The sequence below is a fragment of the Anas platyrhynchos genome, chromosome 5 (assembly GCF_047663525.1).
Source record: "Anas platyrhynchos isolate ZD024472 breed Pekin duck chromosome 5, IASCAAS_PekinDuck_T2T, whole genome shotgun sequence".
Taxonomy (NCBI): Eukaryota; Metazoa; Chordata; class Aves; order Anseriformes; family Anatidae; genus Anas; species Anas platyrhynchos.
Genome location: NC_092591.1, coordinates 36,125,607 through 36,146,194, shown reverse-complemented (window position 1 = coordinate 36,146,194; position 20,588 = coordinate 36,125,607). Strand labels below are relative to the sequence as shown.

General features: G+C 44.8%; 1 protein-coding gene across 12 annotated transcripts in view; it reads left to right on the top strand.

Moving 5' to 3' along the window:
- Window positions 1–2,127: 2,127 nt before the first annotated feature.
- The window catches only part of SIPA1L1 (signal induced proliferation associated 1 like 1), a 202,704-nt gene continuing 184,243 nt past the window's right edge, over window positions 2,128–20,588 (top strand). For 6 of the 12 annotated variants that reach the window (XM_072038826.1, XM_027458312.3, XM_027458306.3 and 3 more), the window contains exon 1: window positions 2,131–2,345. The gene's annotated coding sequence lies outside the window, so the exon portion shown is untranslated. Of the gene's footprint in view, window positions 2,346–2,504; window positions 2,581–20,588 lie in introns of all 12 variants that reach the window. The other 6 variants (XM_072038827.1, XM_038180713.2, XM_038180715.2 and 3 more) reach the window with 3 other exon arrangements.

Genomic DNA, 20,588 nt, shown 5'->3' with positions numbered 1-20,588 from the left:
CTATGTGTAAGTGCTCTATCAAAAGGAAGAGAGTCCTTTTATTCTAGAATTAATTGTGCATTATTGAGTCATGGGAATTATTTTGGAATAAACCCCTTCTTATTCCATGATAAGTATCCACGCAGTCAGCTGTTCCAGACTTGCTATTCTGACCGTGTCCTTACATGGGGAAGAGCCAAACTCTATAAATTCTTCATCCCTCTCCCTGCTAAGAAACAAGTTAGCATTACTTAATTACAAAAGCACAAACATGCTTTTATTTCCACTTAAGGAAAACCAGCTCAGGCTATCCCGAGACCTGTGAGAGCACATGTTGCTTGCGAGCATTGCTGCTCCCCTCACTGCAGCTCTAGGCACTGTGCACAGGCAGAACATGGCGAGGAGAGCAGCTTGGCCGAGCCTCGAAACAGCAGCCCCCATGCCAGGATGCCCTGCGTGGCTGGATGTCGACCTTTTAGGCTTGGGACTCAGGGAGAGCCCACAGGGGCCCCGGAGCCGGGCCCAGCCCTATCCCTGTGGTTCAGCCAAGGGTGTGGGCCTCCACCGGGGGCGAGTCTCAGATAACGTGTGAGCTGGGCTGGTGCCTTCTGTCAGAGCCTCTCCCTCCCTCTGTGGCCCTGGTGAGCATCTCCCACATCTTACAATCTGACACGTCAGAAGCGTGTGGAGGATCTGGGAATGCAGTAGCCTCATTAACAGCTTGCACTGCTGTGATGGCTTCGCTAGCTGAATTCTTCTGATAAGGGCAAACTGAGTAATCGTGCACCATGATGCCATAGTCACATCCAGCTCTGCTGTATTTATGTACCTGAAGAGTGAAAGCCTGTTTGAACTTCCCTTTGGAAGAACTGCCATTAAGAAACTATTTAATTTCTGTAAAATACACTTAGCTGTTCAGCTGGGTGATACACGATGAATGCATTTCAATACCTAAAATGTTCCTATTCATGATTCTGGACAGCTAACTCTCCTGTTCTTCCATGCCAGAGCTGCACTGGGATCATCTCATCCCTCTAGAACATTCCTTCTACTATGCAAGGTGCGATAGGGAGTATTTTTGTGACCCCGTAGCACCTGCTGGAGTCACAGCCTCAAACTGAAGAACCCATAAGAGAGCGATTGCTCTTTGGATATCCAGCCAGGTACTTCTAGAGCACCTCACCCTGTGGTATTTAGACATCGGTACTGAAGATCGATTAGGAACATCTTCCGAAAGCTTGCAAATCCTGTGGATCCGTGCTTAAACCCTGTCGGTCATGACTGTCCAAACGTTCCTGGAAAGTGACCGTGGGTGAAGCTCCAGCTTGGCGGTGGAGCAGCTGCTCGCCACAGCACGCTCGCTCTCGCTGTCGCCGTGTTGCATGCTGCTGGAAGGCAGCCAGCCCCAATCTGAGATGATTTCTGGAGCGTCCTAATTTCAGAGACAGCTCGGGGAAAGCTTCAGTTACATCAGTTTAGCTGCGATTGTCAATGTACTGTCCAGCCAAGGACAGTAATGACAACCAGCAGAGTATCCAGAAAGGGTTACCCCCCAGCTGATTTTGTTTAAAATTTTGGCCACTGCAGCAGGAGAAAAAGGGGTGATGTAGGAAAAAAGGGGGTGATGGAGATGTAAAAAGGGGGTGATGGAGATGTATGCTGATTTTTTTTTTTTTCATGTCACTAATTTGTTGGATATCTAGAGAGGGAATTCAGTTTAATTAGTCAGTAAAAGAGCTTGATGTAATGCTATCTGCATCGCGCTGGGAGGTTCTTCCTTTGCATCAGCAACCCTCCTTCCCACACGTTTCCAGGAGGCTGGAATCTGATGTAACGACACAAGCCCAAACCACAATTTTAACGCAGAAAGTTGACAAGAGAGCTCCTGCACCAGGTGGCCCACCCTGAGGAGCCTGGTCACCAGGAGCCGAGGAGCCTCACACACACACAGGTCACTATGAACAGTGCGTGTGTGTAATAACCGGGCACGGTGTTTAACTTTTGTCCGTATTTATGTTTCCACAAGGCAGACCGGGATGGGGATGGGGGGGGTCACCCCCGCCTCACAGCCCCGGCGCTTGGGCCGTTGCCTCAGCAACGCGCGGGGGCCGCTCGCCCCCGCCCCGCCTCTCCGGAGCGCGCAGGGGCGGGCGGCGGGGCAGCCCCTCTGCCGCTGCCTCTCCCTCCTCACCCTCCCCGCCTCTCGCGAGAGCTGCGGCGGGCGGGCGGAGCGGGGCGGCGTGCGGCGGGGCTGAGCTGAGCTCATCCCGGGCGCGGGCGGGGAGCGCCGCGCGGAGCCGGAGCCGGAGCCGAGCCCGACCCGGAGCCGGAGCCGGAGCCCAGCCCGGTCCGCGGCAACTTCGGGGGTGAGCGACAGGACGGGACGGGAGGGCAGAGGGAGGGACCCCCCCGCCGCCTGGCTGCACGCAGGACTTGGCCAGTAACTTGCCTGTGCGCGGGGAGTTGTACTTTGAATTTTTTTTTTTTCCCACTTTTTTTTTTTTTTAATTCTTTTTTTTTAATAGCCGGCGAGGGGGGTGTGCAGCCGCCTCGGCGTCGCTTGGAGCCGGTGCCGAGCCGCCCGGTGCCGCTCGCAGTTAGGTAATGCGGCGGGGGCGTGCTGGGTGCTTTTGGGGGGGGGGGGAGATTTTTGGGGGGGCTCGGGGGAAGCTCCAGGAGCCCCCCGCGGGGTGCACCCGGCAGAGCAGCCGCAGGAGAGGCTGAGGAGAAGGGGGCAGCCGTCCCCTGCCGACTCGGTGCGCTTTTCCCCCCCGTTTTACCGCTCGCCGGCGCTGCCGTGTGCGGGGGGGCGGCCGCGCACCTGCGGGAGCGGCGCGGGGCGGTGCGGGGCCGGGGGGCAGCGCCGCGGAACGGGAACCCGGCAACTTCGGCGAGGGTCTCCTTGGGTAACCTTGGCTACAGCAGCAGCCTGCCTGGGGGGAGGAGGAGGCGTGCTCGCACCCGGGGAGAAGCGCGGGGGTATTTTTGGGGGGGAGATGGGGTTTCCCAGCGATGCGCTGCTCAGGAGGTGGCCGGCACGCAGCGCTGGAGCGGTGCGGTTTTAGCAAAGCCTGGAGTGCGCCCGGAGCTGGGCACCCTGAGCCGGGCGGTGTGCGGAGCTGGGTGGCACATCGCCTGCCGAGCCTGGCGTGTGCTTTGGGGAGCACAGCCGGCCTGGGGGAGCTCCGATCGAGGCTCTCGCTGTCGGTAACTACAGGAATTCAGCATCACCTGCCTTCAATGTAAGGTGTAAGCTGGTTTTGTGCAAGGCAAAACATCCTATTTCTGTATAAACAACAGGTTTTGTTGTCCGTGTTGTCCCTATAAGCACTAGCTGGATGATGTGCATCTGTATTTTGGATGATCTGCATCCATATCTTCTCTAATCTGGACTTCATTCATATTTATTTGGAAGAGATCCCCAAACTAGCCTCTGTTTCCCTGCCGCTGGAGAGGTGGGAGAGAAAGGTGAAAGGGCCGAGGTAGAATTTGGTGACAATTGTAATGGCAGGGAGAGATTTATGAGTTGCTTCACTGTCACGGTTTCGTGCCTTAGGCCATCAGACGTCACAGCAGTTATTAATCCAGAAACACTGTGGGAACTTGAGTTTTTTTTTTCTTGCTTATGAAAACACGTGTGCTCGGTTCAGGTAAAGTTGAAGTTTCATGTCTTATGTAAATATGATCTCTCCTTTTAATTGATTTTTATTTAATTGTAACTGGGAACAGAAGATCCCCCCCCCTGGTTTTAACAGGGTTTATTTATGGACAGTTGATTAAAAGCTGTGCACTTAGTTGCTCAACAGTGTATTATGAAGGTGTTAGTGATGCTAATATAATGCTTAGTTTCAGAATTACTGCTTGGGATAGGCATACTTAGCTCTCAGTTGTGGTTCGGAGAGCCTCTTAGATCATGAAGGCAGAGGCGAAATGGGACGTCAGCTCCAATTGTGTTGTCGGACTGCAGAACGTGGGCTGACTAAAAAGGCCGGCAGGTGTAGTGGTAGGCACTGGCACGCAGCTAGGCGAGGGTGGAGCTGCAATGAGGAATAAAAATTCAGCACGGGAACGTGTAATCCACGATCTGCTTTTTCTGTAATCAAGTGTCTGACTGCCACTTCACTCATGCATACTTGGTTCTAGGTTTGAAGTTTTTTTTTTTTTTTCTCAGAAATGTTATTTTAAGGTTTGGGATTAACTTCTGGATAGCTCTTGTTTTAAAACCCATGTCCAAATGTGGCTTCCCTTGTGTTTCCTCCCCCCCTTCAGGTTTTCAAGGAGAGCTGTTTCATCATGGTTATAGCATTCTGCTGCTGCCTTTAGAGCTTATCATTCTTATGTAGCTCTTATTGCCCTCTCAATTTTGTAAATGCATCTCAAATGTATCCCTTACTTTTTCCTGTTTATTTCAGAACTTCAGTTCTGCCATGAACAAGTTCTTTTCCTGAGAAAGAACAAAACTGAAATTAACCACTGTTAAGAACATAAAATACTCCTATTAATTATTTTGTTTTTTAGTAAGATTGCATTCCTTCTGTTACGGAAAACAGCTTTGGAAATATGTTGGGAGAATGAGAGGTAGGCGAGTAAGAGAAAGGGCTGAAACCCACTTGAGTTTCTTTTCTATTCCTCTGTCTATTTTGTGGCATGTCCATTGTAGAGAAGAAAAAGGAAGACTTTTCTCCATAGCAGTAGTTTAATCCCTTCAGCCAGGGGTAGCTGCGAGCTATGCAGTTCTTACTGCTGCCGGGTGGAAATCCTGGATACCCCATGGGGTAAACCAGCAGAGCTTCTGCCCTCATCCGAGTTTCAGTCACACACGTTGGTTTCCCTTATGTTGATGTTGTCAGAGTTTTTTAAACTTAGTCTCATTGACCCTATGAGTTGGCTCGTTGGCAGACTGGTTGGATCTGTTGTTTCCTTGGCTTTCTTGGCCTCGTTTAGATTGCTTTTATTCCTCAGCAGCTCCTTTATTTAGATATTAAGGAGCCAGTAAGGCATGATTTTACTGTCTCTTCATATCCTTTCATATCTCTGCTTTTAGTTTGCTATTCATCTTTCAGGTTTTTGTTTCACTCACTGTTGTGGGAGTGCCTTGTCTCCCAGTCCAAGAGGGGCGGTAAGGTTTGTGCTGGCGTGGGCTGAGCTGCCGCTGTGCTCGTGGCTTGGTTGAAGTAAGGTTGCTTTCTGCTGCACTCCTTGGTATTGAGGTGGGATTAGCTTACATCACCTCTAGAAAATCTTTCCTCTATTTTTTTTTTTGGGAGAATTCTGTAACCTGTTGGTTTAACTTCTTGTTAATAAGTTACAACAGAAATGCAGCACTAGTAAGTGCGGTCACTTATTTATCAGTGTGTACAAGGATATTCTAAAATGGGCTAGGTCAGGCCTTTAAGCATTTTAGCACATAAAATTAATCACGTGCTAAGTATCTTTCTGTGAGTTAGGGCAAAAATTGTTATATTCTGTGTTTTCTGTTTCCAGGGAGATGCGACTTCAGTGGCGTGATTTGAAGTGCATTCCTCTAAATAGCAACTTCTAAATAGTCTGCGCTTTATATTTCACTGAGTTTGGTTTAATGTTTGAATGAGGGCCATCAAGCTGGATGTTTTTTTAAGTGGGATTTTGTGGCTGTGTGAGAGTTGAGAGATCGTTTAATGGGAAACAGTCGGCATTGTCTGGGATTGGAGCCTTACCAGCAATGGTTAACTGAGGGCAGGGTTGTAAAGCTACAGAGTATGGCCACTGGGGAGACGAGTGACAATAATCTTGTGGTTTTGACTAGCTCTGATTCTTGACCCTCGAGCAGCTGGCAGTGCGAGGTGAACATGATCTGCAGCAGTTTGTGTTCGCTCTGGTGGTAGTTCTGCACCCCGAACTTCGGGAAACTCTAGGACTTGCAGAGGCACTGAAACTGCACAATTATTTTACTGGTTTTGAACATTAAACTGCAGATAAAATGGCTTTAGAAGTCCATCTTCTTAGATGTAAACTTAAATTACGGCACTGCCGCAGTCTATTTATTTTAAATCCTGTGGCACCAGTTTGCTGGGCGGGTTGCTTGATTTAGATTCTACCGCATGCCTTTTATGTGAAGTGCGAAGTGAGACTAAGCGTTTACAAGGCTTTGTTTTCTTTATGGAAGCATGCTTTAAAGAGCACTTCATTTGAGCGTGGCAACATAACACTTTTCCTGAGCTTGATAGCTGCTGAATTGTGTGATCATTGAGTGTTTTCAGAGCTCTGAATCCATATGTAGATCCTCTCTTGCAAGCCCGTGTTTGATTAGTGGGATCAAAACCAGTTGTGGCTTCATCTCTCTGCACAACTTAATCATAGCAGCTTGTTCCTTGTGCAGCACGTGGATGTCTGTGTTGGAGAGAGACGTCAGGTTTCTGAAAAATGTGTGGCTGCATAGAACAACTGCACTGAATGTGAGTTTTGTGAAAATATAGTGCAAAAGGAAGAGTTACTGAGAGCTGTGGTTGATGCTTAGGCCTGAGAGGCGGTTTGAGTCTTGTTAATGCTCCCTTGCCTTTGGCCTCGGATCCTGTGGAAAGGGAGGAACGCTTTCTTTGGGTGGATGTTATTAAAAATGTGTCAAGTGTTTTTGAAGACTGATTTTTAGTTCACAAATTTGTTAAGATTTACATGAACTGCTGGCGTATAGGGTGCAGTTGTTTTTGAAGCTAGGTTGTTGGGGATTCCTTATGGTTTACCTTCACTGCTGAGAAGCCTCTAGGTGGTGTTCATTTCAGTTTTGTTGTTTATCTTTTGAGGTAACAACTCCTAAACTCAAAATGCTAATTTTCAGCTGTCTTTTATTGCTGCTGTGAGACAAATGTGCTGATGTTGAACTTTTGCCTTTGTCTTAGTGAAATCATTTCGTCTGTCCTTAATTGATGGTGTTCCCAGTGGATTAAAAGCTTCAACTAGCCAAAACCAGCATAAAACCATCTTATTCTAGGCTGTTGTACGGTGTGGGTCAGAAATTGAGCACAACTGAGAGAAAAGCTGCCCTGTTGCCTGCTTGACAGACATCAGTTACCTGTAAGGTGCTTGGCTGGTGTCATTTCACCAGCCGAGGGGCTTGCTCTCCTCCCTCTGAGCATCACAATTGTCCTATGAGCTTTGGATGCAAACAGGCTTACTGTGTGCTGAGGTGATGTGGAACAGCATTAAGGCAGAACTTTTGATAGTGGCAGATAGTATCTGTGAGACTGCTGTGGTAGCAGGGCTTTGTGCGTGCCGGTGGCTCTGATACTTATCTCAGGTGTTCTGGTGGCAGTGCAAGCAGCGCTCTGTGAGGAGTTAACAGGGACTTTCAAACATCTGCATTTGCTGACTTAACCAGAAGTTGCATAGTCTGCAGAACATTTTTATGTTACTCTTGAGACTTTCTGAAATAATGGAAATTACATTTTCATATTGCCTTTTTTGGCTTTATTAGAAGATACTGGTCTTACTTCTTGCTACAAATCATTGTTGTACCTCACACAGCCATGTGAAGTGTTCAGTGCAGGTTCATGGTGAATGATGTTTTACAAGAGATTATAATTTTCTGTTTTACAACTTTTCCCCCATTCTCGGTGAAGTTCACCACATTTGGTGAATTTCAGGGTGGTGGGGTGGGATTTCTAGTTTGGCATCATCTAGAAGAAGTCTAGTTCATGCACACCAAAACAACCATTTAAAAAATAGAAATTCAGGGGATCGTTAAACAATGACCAAACTGTCCTAGAGAGGCCTTGGTGAATCTCCATCCTTGGAGACTCAAAACTGTGTCAGGACACATCTGTGAGCAACTCGTGTGGTGTGGGATCAACCCTGTCCAGGCATGAGCTGGGCCCCCACCTTGGGCCCTGCTGTGGTTCTGTGCTGCCAAGTGGTGGTGGCTGAGGCCTCCAGCAGCTCTTAGAGGTGCTCATGTAGATGCAGTTTAAACTGTTCTGAAAAACTGTCAAAATCTTCATAGCATATATATATATATATATATACATATATATATATTTTTTGACTAATGTAAAACAGTTTTACTTTGGTATCCAGCGCGTTTTGTGTCTCCTGCTCAGGCCGCAGCACTGCATTGGTGTGGGTTGATCGCACTTTGCTGGTGTTGGCTCAGGTTGCAAACCCGCGGCAGGAAACCTGATTTCCTTTATCTGTGAGCAGTTGAGAAAGGGAGCTTATTTATTTATTTATTTCCCTGCAAGAAGGTGGTGTAAGAGGAAACGTATGCACCTTCAGCATTTGTCTTCTGGCAGGACCGTAGCACAAACTTACTCTTGCAGATGAATTTTTCTGGCAAAAATACAACTTTTTGGTCACATTATTCAAGTCTAAAGTGGCTTTGTCTACACTTTGTGGGGTGGTGGTACAGAAAAAGAATGGAAGATGAAAAACTGCTGGCTTAAACACATGGCTGTCACTCAAAAGCTGTTGCAGTTTCTTATCTCTGAACTCCTTTAAAAATCTTGTTGTCTTTGTAGTCAATGCTTTTATTTTTGCTTTCTGAATTACCAATACTATTTTTAAGAACTAAAATGTTTGACGCTGTTTTGGGGGGAATACTGTTGCATGTCCCAAATAGACCCCACCAGGTGAGCCTTGGAGGGCCTTCCCTGCGTCTGCTGGATGCAGCTGAGACTTGCACCAATCTGTCGATCCTTCGCAAGTTGGAAAGGGTGAATTTGCATTTTGTGCCTTCGGTCCATGCTGAAGGAATGTGCAGCTCTGCAGAAGGAAGTTATTCTTGAACATTCCTGTGTCTTTAAAAATAATCTTATCTTTATGAATGATGTGACACTGGCAGTGATCTTTTACTTTGCAAATGTATTTAACAGCTTGTTGCATGAATCATAATAAAGCAGTTCAATAGACTCCACTGTATTGATCCAACAGCAGCCTGAATAAAGAGGGAAACCTGATGCTTTCCCTCAACTTTTGCTAACGCAAATATTTAGAAGTGAGAACAGAAAGGCGATACTTATGTAAAAGCTATTTACTTAGTTGGGCTTCCCTTGGATGTGTTTTTCTTTACTCTTTCCCTTCCTTTGCAGTTGTTGAGGAAGGCCGTGCCGACAGGAAGCTGGGCTGTTTTAACATTCACCCCCCCGGTTGATTTCTGCAGCATCCTACAGGGTAGTCGCTGCCGTGTACTTGACTTAACACTGGAAATTCCCATCATGTCCTGAATTTCGTACTGTTCGTCTCATTGCCATACAGAAAGACTGTGAGGGGAATCCTCGTTAGGATGCCTTTGGTAAATACAAACACGGCAAATGGCAGTATAATCTCAAAACATGCCATTCTTGCTGAATTGGAAGGGCCTCTCTGGGATTTTGAGTTCTGTGGGTTTTTAGAGCATGTCTGTACAGGGAAATGAATGGCTGCTGATCTTCTGGAGAACTTCCCAAGATAGACACTTTCATTCTGCAATTATAACTATATGAGAAGCTCCATGGAATAATTTGGGAGCCGTAAGTTAATTCTTGCCTTGCTATACAGTTGCTGCCCTATCTAGGCAGAGCCTGGATCTGTAGAGCTATATATCGTATATATATATATGTTAAAATTGTCAGGACTTTTTTGTTTCAAATAAGCTATGATAATAGTTTACTTTTGCTTTCACCCAGAAAAAACCCACAGGGTTGATTAATATGCTAGATACATTCAGAAACCAGAGAATAGGTTATTCTGACTCCAAACAACAGCATTAAAATTGGGCATGAACGTGCAACAGTGCTGTATTTTTCAGATTTAATCATTTGTATATGTACTGTTGATGTAGTAAAGACTTTCAAATTTGTTAGTAATTTAAAGAACATCTTGAGTGAGACAAAGGTATGGTAATAAGTAGTAATTAAATGCTGCAGAGGGTGCTCATCACTGTTATTTTAACAGAAGTTAGTCATTATCTGCTGATTGCTGGCTTCATTAAATCTTAGTTTTTTAGTTTGTAAGTCAGAGCTTACATACATACCTCAGCAGCTGAACTGAGGCTTTCCAGTCTTGCATAGTTGAAGTATCTTTTGTTCTTGGATTTTAAGAGTAATGACTTACCTCAAACTGCCAACAACTTTCTGCCTGCCAAGGGCAAGATTGCAAATGTTGTGAACGTGCTCTTTGACTACAGATAATGCATCTCTCCTGAAAATCAGGGGGGAAATGTGTCAGTTTTATTGAGAACAACTACTTAGCAGTTGTGCAAAACTGGCCACATGAAAAAAAATCATAAGTAAGGTAAATGCTGCCTCCTGTAAAAGTGCAGAATGTGCAGAGATAGAAAATACCTGAAGTGTTGGATGAGGGAGACTTTTGCTCTTCCTTATTTTTCTTGAAAACTTGTGCTTTATATATTTTATATATTATATATATAGTTGTCAAATACTCCCAGCTATGATGTAGTCTTACTTTAGGTGACAAGTTTCTTCAGGGTCTTGGTGCAAGTGATGAAGTGACTTTGGGCTAAAAAAAGACTGGCCTCACAAATGGGTATAGGGAGAGAAATTATGGAGAGGATGAAGAAGGAATTTGTATCTGTAGATAAAATCCCTATTTCATCTTTCATTTTCTCTTAATAGGAAGAGGTAATTAGAGTTAACAAGGGTAAAACTTGGATAAAAAGTGGATAGAATGGAGAGCTAACAGATTTCAGGTAAATTGCATTTTGATCACTTACTTGTTTGGAACAGGTTGGAGGGTAGTGATGTGAACCTTAGGGAAGCTGGGGTGGAGGATACTTGTTAGACCAGTGACTACTTAGATGTAAGAAGCTGGTTTCAGAGTTGGAGGAACTGTAAATGTTGTAATGTTGTTTGGCTTACAGTTGTTGGTTGTTCTGATGTGGAGAATGAAAAGACTTCTGGCAGAGTGATGAGCTTCCTTTAAGGTGGTGTCAAAGCATCCAGAATAAGCATGGTTGATATGTATGCTTTGGTAGATAACAATACTGAAAAAGGAGAATTTTGTAATTGTGTTTAAATACTGTAGCTGAAGCCATGTGATCTGTGAACTGTATCTTCTGTTTTTCCATCTCTTTTCTTTTTCCCTGAGTGTTATAATTCAGAAAAAGAAGGGTTCAAAGATGTCTGATTCTAGCTAAAAATAAGGTAAGAATTGAAGATCTGTTTGAAGGGAGGGGGGAGAAGAATCTGCACAGCTCAGTATAGAGGAAGCTAACTGCTTAAATTTGTCGAGTTTGTTAAATTTGAATCATGCCTCTCTCCAGAATGACTAGCTTCCTTTACAGCATCACTGGAAAACGTGGCCAGAGCTCTGTCTTTGTAGTGCAGCTACTTGCTTGCAGCAGCAAGGTGAGGTTTCCTGTGGAAACTGTTAGTAAACATGCAAGTATATTGATCTGAGCACAGCTTAAGAGTTTTAATTCATTCTTACTTAAAACTGAGCTGTGAATTCAATCTTTACTGTTCCTATCCGATAAGAATGCTCAGATAGCATAGGCGGTGTGCCTGGTTGTGTGGTCTTTCACGTTCAGTTTTTTACATGGAGAAAGAAAAGGACTTGGGGCACAGTGCTGCAGTATTTCAGTAATGTTTTACAGGTGGCAATAAAAGCTTCTGGCTCTGCTGTAGTATGTGGGTGTTATGTGCTTGCAGCTAAAGTCGTTTAATGTTGGCTTTTAATAGTGCTTCTGAAAATGAAGTAATTGTGTGCGCAGTATAATGCAAAATACCCTTAAATAGTGGTTGGTTTCTGTGTTACACTATTTTCTTGTTGCTGATAACGGAGGTACAAAAACCTTTCGGTGGTTGAGATTCAAAGCAATTTTGCCAGGTAAAAAAAAAAAAGAGCTTTGTAAAGGTGGTGCGTTTCTTCCTCCTGAATCTTGTGTTAGCGCTGGGTGACTGCTCTATTTGCACCGCGAGCGTTTCTGGTTTTCAAAGAGTAATAGCAGTATCCATCTTGTTTGCCATAACCATTCTGTGTTTGCCTCCTAGTCGTTAGCTGAGATACCAAAAGCTCTTGAGATGTACGGAAGCTCCAGGTAGGTTAGCCATGTGAGAACTGGCACCCCTGGACACAGGCAGTGCGTTTTGCTGTCCCTGTGCTCAAAGCTCAGAACCAAAGGTGTAGGATACTGCTGGAGTGCTACTGCTGTTCGGTTTATAACCATGGTAATTAGCGCTGAATGTCATTAAGATGAGTGTATGCAATATTAATAAAACTTCTTGTGGAGTTGAGCTGTCGTCATTATCCTGTTGAATGGCTGTGCTGAAAAGCTGCTTGACTCTTCCCTGGAAGCAGAGCGAGCGAGGAGGGCTTATGGTAGGGCCTGTGAGGTCTCAGCCCCTCTTCTCTGAGACACCAGGCGTGAGGACAGACTGCTCTAATAGCAGCCTACAGCTTAAGCATGCTCTCCCCCAGGTTTTTTCCTGTCTTGTGAGCAGAAAACAGTTGTCCCAGTCTTAAGACTGTACAGGAAGAGGGAAAGGATGAGGAGCGGGCTGTTGCTCCTGCTGGAGTTAATGTGGTCTGATCCTTTCTGCATCTGAAAGGCTCCCGGGAAAGGTGTGCAGGGTGAGGTGGGGTTATGTAAATTGTTTTTGCCAGTGGCAGAAACTGATTACTTTTGGGGTGGAACTCGATTTCCTTTTCTCCTCCCAGCCCCAGCTGGTGCGGTGCAGTTGCAGGATAATTAGGCTGCTCTGTGTTGAGTGCACTCAGCGTCACTCATTTATGGGAACTAATGAGATTGTAGTTTGATGTGACACTACTGTAATACCCGTGCTTCATATTCATTCATTCATTAGTTTACCTCGGTGACTTTGTGAAATAAGGAAGTGCAGGTGCCCTTGAGCAAGTCGTTTTAACACCGCGCATGAAAAATCTGTAATAGCGTTCAGAACAGAAATCGTCTCGAGCTTTAGATTTCATCACACCGTGGAGGGATTTATTCACAGCCAGCTGCAGAGCCGTGCCAGCCCTGGTGGCTGCATCCCCCTTGCCTGCAGCTCACTGTCCCCAGCCCCTGGATCTCCTCTACCACGTCCAGGCAGAGCTAAGGCAGTGGTTGAGCAAAACCATGCTGGGGCTGTGCTGGCAGTGTCCTAGCATGGGTTAGTGCTCCAACCTGTGCCCTGGCCTTGTTTTAGGCACTATTACAGCTTTAGCTTGGTAGCTCACGTGTGGATGGCATGTAGCAGCAGTAGTGCGGTGCTGTGTACCAGCTAACCTGCCTCCCTGCTCAGCAGCACTTACTGAGCTCGGGGCAGCGTTGTGCTGATGTGGCTCTAGCGGTTCTGGTGCTGGTCCAGCGGCTTTAGCACAAAGGTCAGCATAATAGCTGGTGTGCTGCAAAATAAAGTAATACATGAATAGGTTTGATTTTAGTTCCCCGCTAGACATCCCTGGCTCAGCGAGCTCTTACACATTGTGGTCTGTAGCAATAAAATCAGAGAGATTGTCTGTAAAATTGCAAAAAGAATAAAACAGACTGCCTAACAAGTGACTGAAATAAAATCTGTAGAAAGTGTCAATCTGAAGGCTGTTAGAACTGTATTTTAAAGTGTTCTTTAAATCTGGGTTAATATCCAGTGTTGGGTCTGAAGTTGTGTTTGGGAAGGCTTGTGAAGTTCTGCCTGGCTGCGCCCAAGTGTGCCGCTTCTCTTAGCATCTATCTGGGATGCTGTGCCCTGCTGCAACCAACAAAGGTGCCTCACGTTACTTCTGCTTTTTTCCTGTTTTAGTTTAATCTGGTTCCAGGGAACGTGATCTACATGTTCTTTAGCTCAGAGCTGGCTTGCATATGCCTGCGTTGCATGGCAGCCGCTGCTGCGGCAGCACTGCAGCTGTATCCTAGGTATCTGGTAATGAGTTTGAGGGGAGTTTGCCCTCAAAGTTTCTGTTTTCCTATGGAAACCAGCTTGTGTGGTCACGCTCTCTGTGCCTGCATCTTTGTTTTAACTCTTCTTCTTTCTCCCCATCCTTCTCTATTTTTTTTCTTAATTAAGGGGCTGTTGTTCTAGCCCCTTCCCTCTGATTTCTCTGAGATTTATGTACATAAATCTCTCTGGTCAAGCACGAGGAGAGCTTTGAAGGTACCAGGCTCTGGTAGTTCATGCAGCTACTTGTTCTGTATAGACTTCCTTCATGGAAAAAAATGCGCAAGACAAAATGCTACGGGAGCGTGTAGCAGTATCGGTATTTAGGTTGCTTAATAGTTTCTGCTCTTAAGTGTCCTGTCAGCTTGCTTTTTCCCCTCCCTCCATAATTGTTCATGTGACAAAACAGCAGGTTTTCTTGGTGGAGGAGATCCCTCTGTACTGGGGAGATGTCTTCCCTCATGAGGTCTAACAGCATTACTGTGGAGAGGTGGGATGCTGTTACCAGGAGCTTTCTCATGCGAACTTTTCTCATGGAAAGTCTTGTCCTGGTGCCAGAGCAGCGAGATGTGTGTGTGTTACAGGCTGGTTGTGTGGGGTCTGGAGGAGGCATGTGGGTGAGCTCTTGTGCTTGCTACCAGGTGTGGTGGCATAGTGCTTGGGTGAAGGAGGTGGTGTGATGGGGGTGAAACATGTTCTTGCCTTTGTTTGTCTGACTGGTTAAAACTTCAGCTTTTTTCTGGCACTTTTTCTTGCTATTTTGCCTGAAAAGCCGAGCAGATGTGGTTGGTTAGTCAAGGGGTGCAGGAGCTAGTTTTTCTGAGTCTCACTGGACAGGCAGTAGGGGACGCCGTCAGAAGAGGACATCCTGACATTGAGAAGAGGTTTGGTCTTCTGCATGTCATGCTTTTAAGTGTTGGACAACAAGGCAGTTACAGGAAAGCAGTATTGTAATGATTTAAACTTGAGATTGATTACAAGGTAGGCTAATAAGATGAGATCCCTCTCTTTTTAGAGAGGCAAAACAAAGTGTTCATATCCACATATCAAAATGTTATTTGACAGGGGAAAGTCTCAAACAAGCTGCATGCTGACCCCGGTCCCTTGCAGCAGAGGCACCATGTGCAGCGCTAACTGGGCCAGCCTCCTCTTCCTCCAGCATCCTCTTCCTCCCCTCCCAGCTCTGCTGCATCCTCTCGGCCTCAGCAGCCGCCATAGGATGTGCAGCCTGGGCTTGGTAAGCTGTTGCTTCCTGTACTCATTGCCTCTCTGAATGGGGATCTATGATCACTTTTCTGTTAAAGAGTTGAGGATATGACTGTTTGCAAGGCCTGGTACTGGGCTGTAAGGCTTCGTGAATCCTCCAGGTGAGAAATTTGGGTTGTGGCTGCCATGGTAATGCAGCCTTGTGGTTTGGGTGGCAGTAATCTGTCATAAAGTCTGAACCTGTGTGGGCTGCATCAGGCAGCACTGCAGTGCTGGGCTGCAGGCCTGCTCTGACACACAGTGCTTTCTTCTGGGTAGAAAAGGGGAGACAAATTGCAGAGGAAGCTGTGTTAGTGGTGGGAGCAGAACCCCATAATGTGTCCAAACCTGTGTGAAGGTTACAAGATGAGAACACCGGTTCAATGATGCTCCAAGCAGGGCTTTAGGATTCCCAGTACTGGGTCAAAAGTACAGTAGTCACATCATGGAAAGTATTGATCCCATAAATTATTCTGTTTTAATTAAAAAAAAAAAAAATCGAACAAAAAACACGTACCAGCATGCCTTGTTTGCAGTAGGCATTATTTATTCAGACCACTACAATTTTGTACTCGTTTAAGTATTAGGCACTTTCCTGACACTGATGGCAACTTGGTATCATGTTCTGGTACACGTGAATTTGATCGTGTGCCCAAGTCTCATTTAAATTTAACTTACCTTGGTCTGTGATGTGGTAATGCAGAGACTGCTGTTAGCTGTGACACCATCATTTTAATGTTTTCTGTGACAAATTTACAAATGTTTGAAAAAGTTTACTTTTCCATTTTGCCTGTAACTTGTAAATGATTTAAAATACGATTTGTTATTCAGCATTTGAATGATAAAGGGAAGGTTGTACACATTGTACAACCACGGTTGTCTAAAGTTACAGGAGGATGCTTTTAGATCTGATAAACACTAGTGTTCATTACACTTATCTTAATTTTGGACATGATTCATTCTTAATGTTATGCCAAAACCGAAGTTTATTCCTAATTTTGTAAAAATAAAAAAACCTCAGCCCTAGTGAAAAAGATTCTTGAATTCTCTTCAAGCTTCTTGATAGAGATAAAAGGCTTGTGTTTTTTTTTTTTCTTTTTTTTAATCTGGAGAATGCTTAAAAGTAATGGGGCCATTAGAGGAAAAGATTTTAATGGGATCATAAATGTTCTATTTGGATCTGTCTTATTAGACATGGTTTAAAAATTGAATCTCCTTCTGAAGCCATTTACATATTCAAAGTTCTCAGTAATTGACCTGATTCTACCACAAGCTGCTATTTATCTTTCAAGACATGAATTGGTCTTATCTTTAAAAGTCTTTTGACCTTTCTTTAAAATCATTTGGAAAAGGGAGAAACGTACTTGTCTAGGGCTGTGACTAAATGCTGTCTCCTTGGTTTTGTTCTACTAAAAACTTTCTCTCAGCATCCGGGGATGGTTTCCAACAGGCTAGGAGATGCTGAGCTTCATGATAGTGTCATGAGTGCTAAAGAAAGGCTCCAAGGACAGCGTCAAGAAGTGCTGGTGAGGAGTTTCAACTGTTGTTGCAACACTGGCAAACTTCTGACCAAATGTTTGTTAAGGATACACGGCTTTTAAACTTCCCGGATGTTTTCTTAGGAATTCCATTTAGATTTTCATTCTTTCTGCATGGCATTTATCAGCAAAGTTTGGAAAGAGGGAGAGATTTTTTTAGTGTTTTTTTCCTTCCACGTGTGATGAAACAGGAGTGTCTTCTGTCGAGTTTCTACAAGCTGAAGAGCCTTACCTTGGTGTGATTGTTGGATGTCAGTACCTTCGTTTATGCTTATGCTGTGATCACGTCTAGAGGCATCGTACAAATAAGCGAGACGCTGTGCAGATACAGCTGAGATTCTGCAGGTGGATGTGAGTATCCAAACCCTCATGTTCCTATGGAGGCTCACCCCCCCTGACCCTGCAGATGCAGTTGCCCAGCAGTTCTGTCCTCTTGGTTCTCGGGAACCTCTGGACATCCTCAGTCACAGCTGGCTGCTCCCAGCAGGGTCGGGATGCTGTCCGGTTGGGTTTTGAACATCTCCGAGGATGGAAACTCCACAGTCTCACTGGGTGACCTGTTTCAGTGTTCAGTCACCCTTACAGCTTTTTTAACGTTGACAAGATGTTTCTAATATCTAACGTGTTGCAGTTGTACTTCGGAACACTGAGCACAGTGCCTGCCAGGAGCTAGGGGAAAAGATTCACCAGGATGCTGTTGAGAAACTGTGGTTCATTGTTAGATTTCTGTTCTGTGTGTGGGCCGCGTAACAACTAAGCTAGAGCTATTCACTGGATCTCTGTTAGATAGCTAAAGAACAGCAGGACAACTTCACTTCCTGGCCTAGCAGTCTGATACCATGCTTAGCTACCGTGTTATGTTTCCTGAAAGCTTTCAGAGAACATCATTCGTACCAGTGGTGTTTTGCTGGTGTGCAGGAAGAGGTGGCATTGTCCTTCTGCAGGTGGGCACAGAAGCGTCCCGTCTCTGCAGAAGGCTGACACACGTGCACCTCAGATGTGAAACTTGCTTTTTACAAACTAGTTTTCCTGCGTATGTGTGAGTCAGTCTGCTAGAGGTCTGTTTTTTCGTCTTTTCTGGAAATGCAGTATCTTTTCCTATGGCAATGAGGGGGGAAATGCACTGAAGACAGTGTACTGCTGCATCACCGCACCTCCAGAGAAGCTCAGTACCACACGTGAACTGGTCTTTCTTCAGGGAAACTGATGTTTTGTGGGCCTTGCTGTGTATTTCTCTCTTTACCACACTTCTAATGGTAGCTTAAGCACTCAGAATTACTGCAAAATTTACTATTTTTTTTGTATGTGATGCTTTCTTTGTATCAAGCATGATACTGTGCATGCAGGTGGTTCTGGAAACCTTACTCATTCCCCACAAAGCAAGGATCTTGCGGACCTGTCTCTTGCACTGTAGTCATGTGGATGGCACAGAATCACAGAATGGCCTCAGTTGGAAGGCAGCTCTGGAGCAAGGAAGGCGGTCCAGCCAAGCCTTCTCCAGAGCAACAGCCCCAGGTGCCCCAGCCCGCCCATGTTCATCACCTGTTTCAGCCCCCATCCTCTTCCCGGTGTCTGCTGGATTGCATCAGGGTGTCTTCCCGCTGAGTCTGGTGAAAACTGGACGTGCTGGTTCAGCTGAGATCTCAGGAATGCTGAATAAAGGTGAATGTCACTTCTTTAGTCTCAGACGGCACTGATGAGCGCTGCAAAGCTAATGCTGTGACTTAATCTTGCCTACAGTTTGAGATGTGCTTTCAGAAATTTCTATTTTTATTCCTCGATGCATGAGGAACCTTTGATTGAATCAGTTTTACCTTATCGCTGTTTCCAGAAAGGATTATTTACGTTGTCTGGCTTGAAGGAGACTTTCTAATTTGTAGCCAGCCTTGTTTCACACAGCCGCAGACTTAATCGATATGTTTCACTGCTCTTGGAATTTTTTTTCTTCTAAATTGAACTGGGTAGATGCACATCATTTTAGTTATTCTACCGATGTATTTTGCTTTATGTGGCACATTATGTTGGTTCGTATTGTTGTTTCTTCAACCCAACCATGAAACAAACCGTTGTGGTTGTCTGACTTTCAGTGGAAAACGTGATTTTCTGCCTGCTTTATTCTTAGTATCTTCGTATCAGCTTCCAATTTCTACATTGCCATTTGTTTGAGCTGCACGCAAGGATCCATATTTTAATGTGTTGCCATTAGAAATCAATAAAACTCATACAAGAATGAATGCTTATGGGAGAAATGTGAAAGCGGCCATTCTCAGAAATAGTGAATGGGGGTGTGATGGGGTGGTGGGGCCAGCGGAGAAGAGACGGGGAGTGTATGTTTGTCCTTGTGGCTCGATCTTCCACGTGAGCCAGCGAGAAAAGACGCTTTGTCCTTGCTGCTCGTGTCTTGCCACACTGCCTGTGATGCCTGGCAGGCTACGAGCGCAGAGCCTCAGAGCAGGAGCTGGAAGTGATGGAAGCTGTCTTGGTGCGGACACAGCTTGATCTGGAATGCAGCCCCTGGGCTTAGGGTCTGATTCAGGCCTCTCCTATGGTAAGGCTTTCAATTATCCAACTTTGCTTTTTTTGCTGAAGACTAACTTCTTTTGCAAAAACTTGCTGGGGTCCACGCAACATCGCTTGTGCCATGGTTTGACCCATCGGGACCTTCATTTCTAAGATGGCATGCAGTGTTTCAGGGCATGAGGACAAACCAGCATGCAGCCCCTGTTCGTCACAGCAGTTTTGCCTTTCACCTCATGGGGAAAGATTTATCTGGCAGTAATTTTGGCTCATTGAGCCATGCTTGCTATCTTGCTAATGTTACCTTTTTCTGCTAAATACATCAGCAGACACAGAGGAGATAAAAATGTAAACAGCGTGTATCTGAGTGGCTTCATGCTTCTTTGATTATTTAAATTATTCTTTTTTGTCTGTCATGAAATTAAGTGGGTTGTCATGTGGAATTTCAACTAACTCCTGTTTTCTGCCTCTGACCGCTTATTTTATTTCCATCACGAAGTTCTTTCTAACAACCTGTACAGAAGAAGATTATTTTCTGTGCACCTGCAGCTTACTCTCTCTCATTACAAATGTGGACTTTGTAAACTGTGATTTATTCTTTTAGAGCAACTTGTGGAAGTGTGCACTGTTCATGAGACTGGGCTGTGTTAAAACTGCACTTAAAGCTGTTTCAGGTTCTTTAAACTGCAGTGCATGTCTGCTTGATTCTCCCAGTTCATCTCCATACCAGCTTCACATGAACAGTGTTTGTTTTCCTTTGCCATTTTCATGTCACTTGAAGAAAAAAAAAATCAGTCATTGTATTCATGATTACAAACTTTTAAAAGAAATTTGAAACTATTAAGAGTTTTAAGGAAACTTCTAAGAGAACACTGCTTGTAAACAAAGGTTATCAGTTAAGACATTAGTTTGGCAAATGGTGGCATCTTCTGCTTTTTTAAGTGGGTTTCATCTTTGTTCAGATTCCTAATCTTACTGGTGAAATAATATTATCATAGATGTGGATCAACTAAAACTCACTAAACTTGCAGCAGCTTACTTCTTGATTTATCTATGTAATTTGTGAGCATTTCTGGAGAAAGCAATGGAACATTTTAGAGTGGGAAGTCTTAGTGTTAATTTATGTGAGATGCGAGGCTTTTATGTGGGGAGCTGCATTATTTGAGGCATTATTCTTTCTTGGTGAAGTTCTGGTGTGCTGGACTTCAGAATGGTATTTGTTTTTTGAGGGCTGAGGGATTGGAAGATGAAAATCAGAGGAAAGGAAATAAAAAGATGTTCTCATTTCAGACTTGAGGAGTTTCCTCTGTGTGAACTCTTTTACATATGGGATGTCTAGTAAGACAGATAAGAAGCTGAAGAAAATTGCAGTGTGGTAAACTTGAATTAATTTTTCTCTCCTCACCACTAAGTGCATTATTAAACTTTTTTGTTAAAACTGGATATTCTTAGTGGCAAAATACTA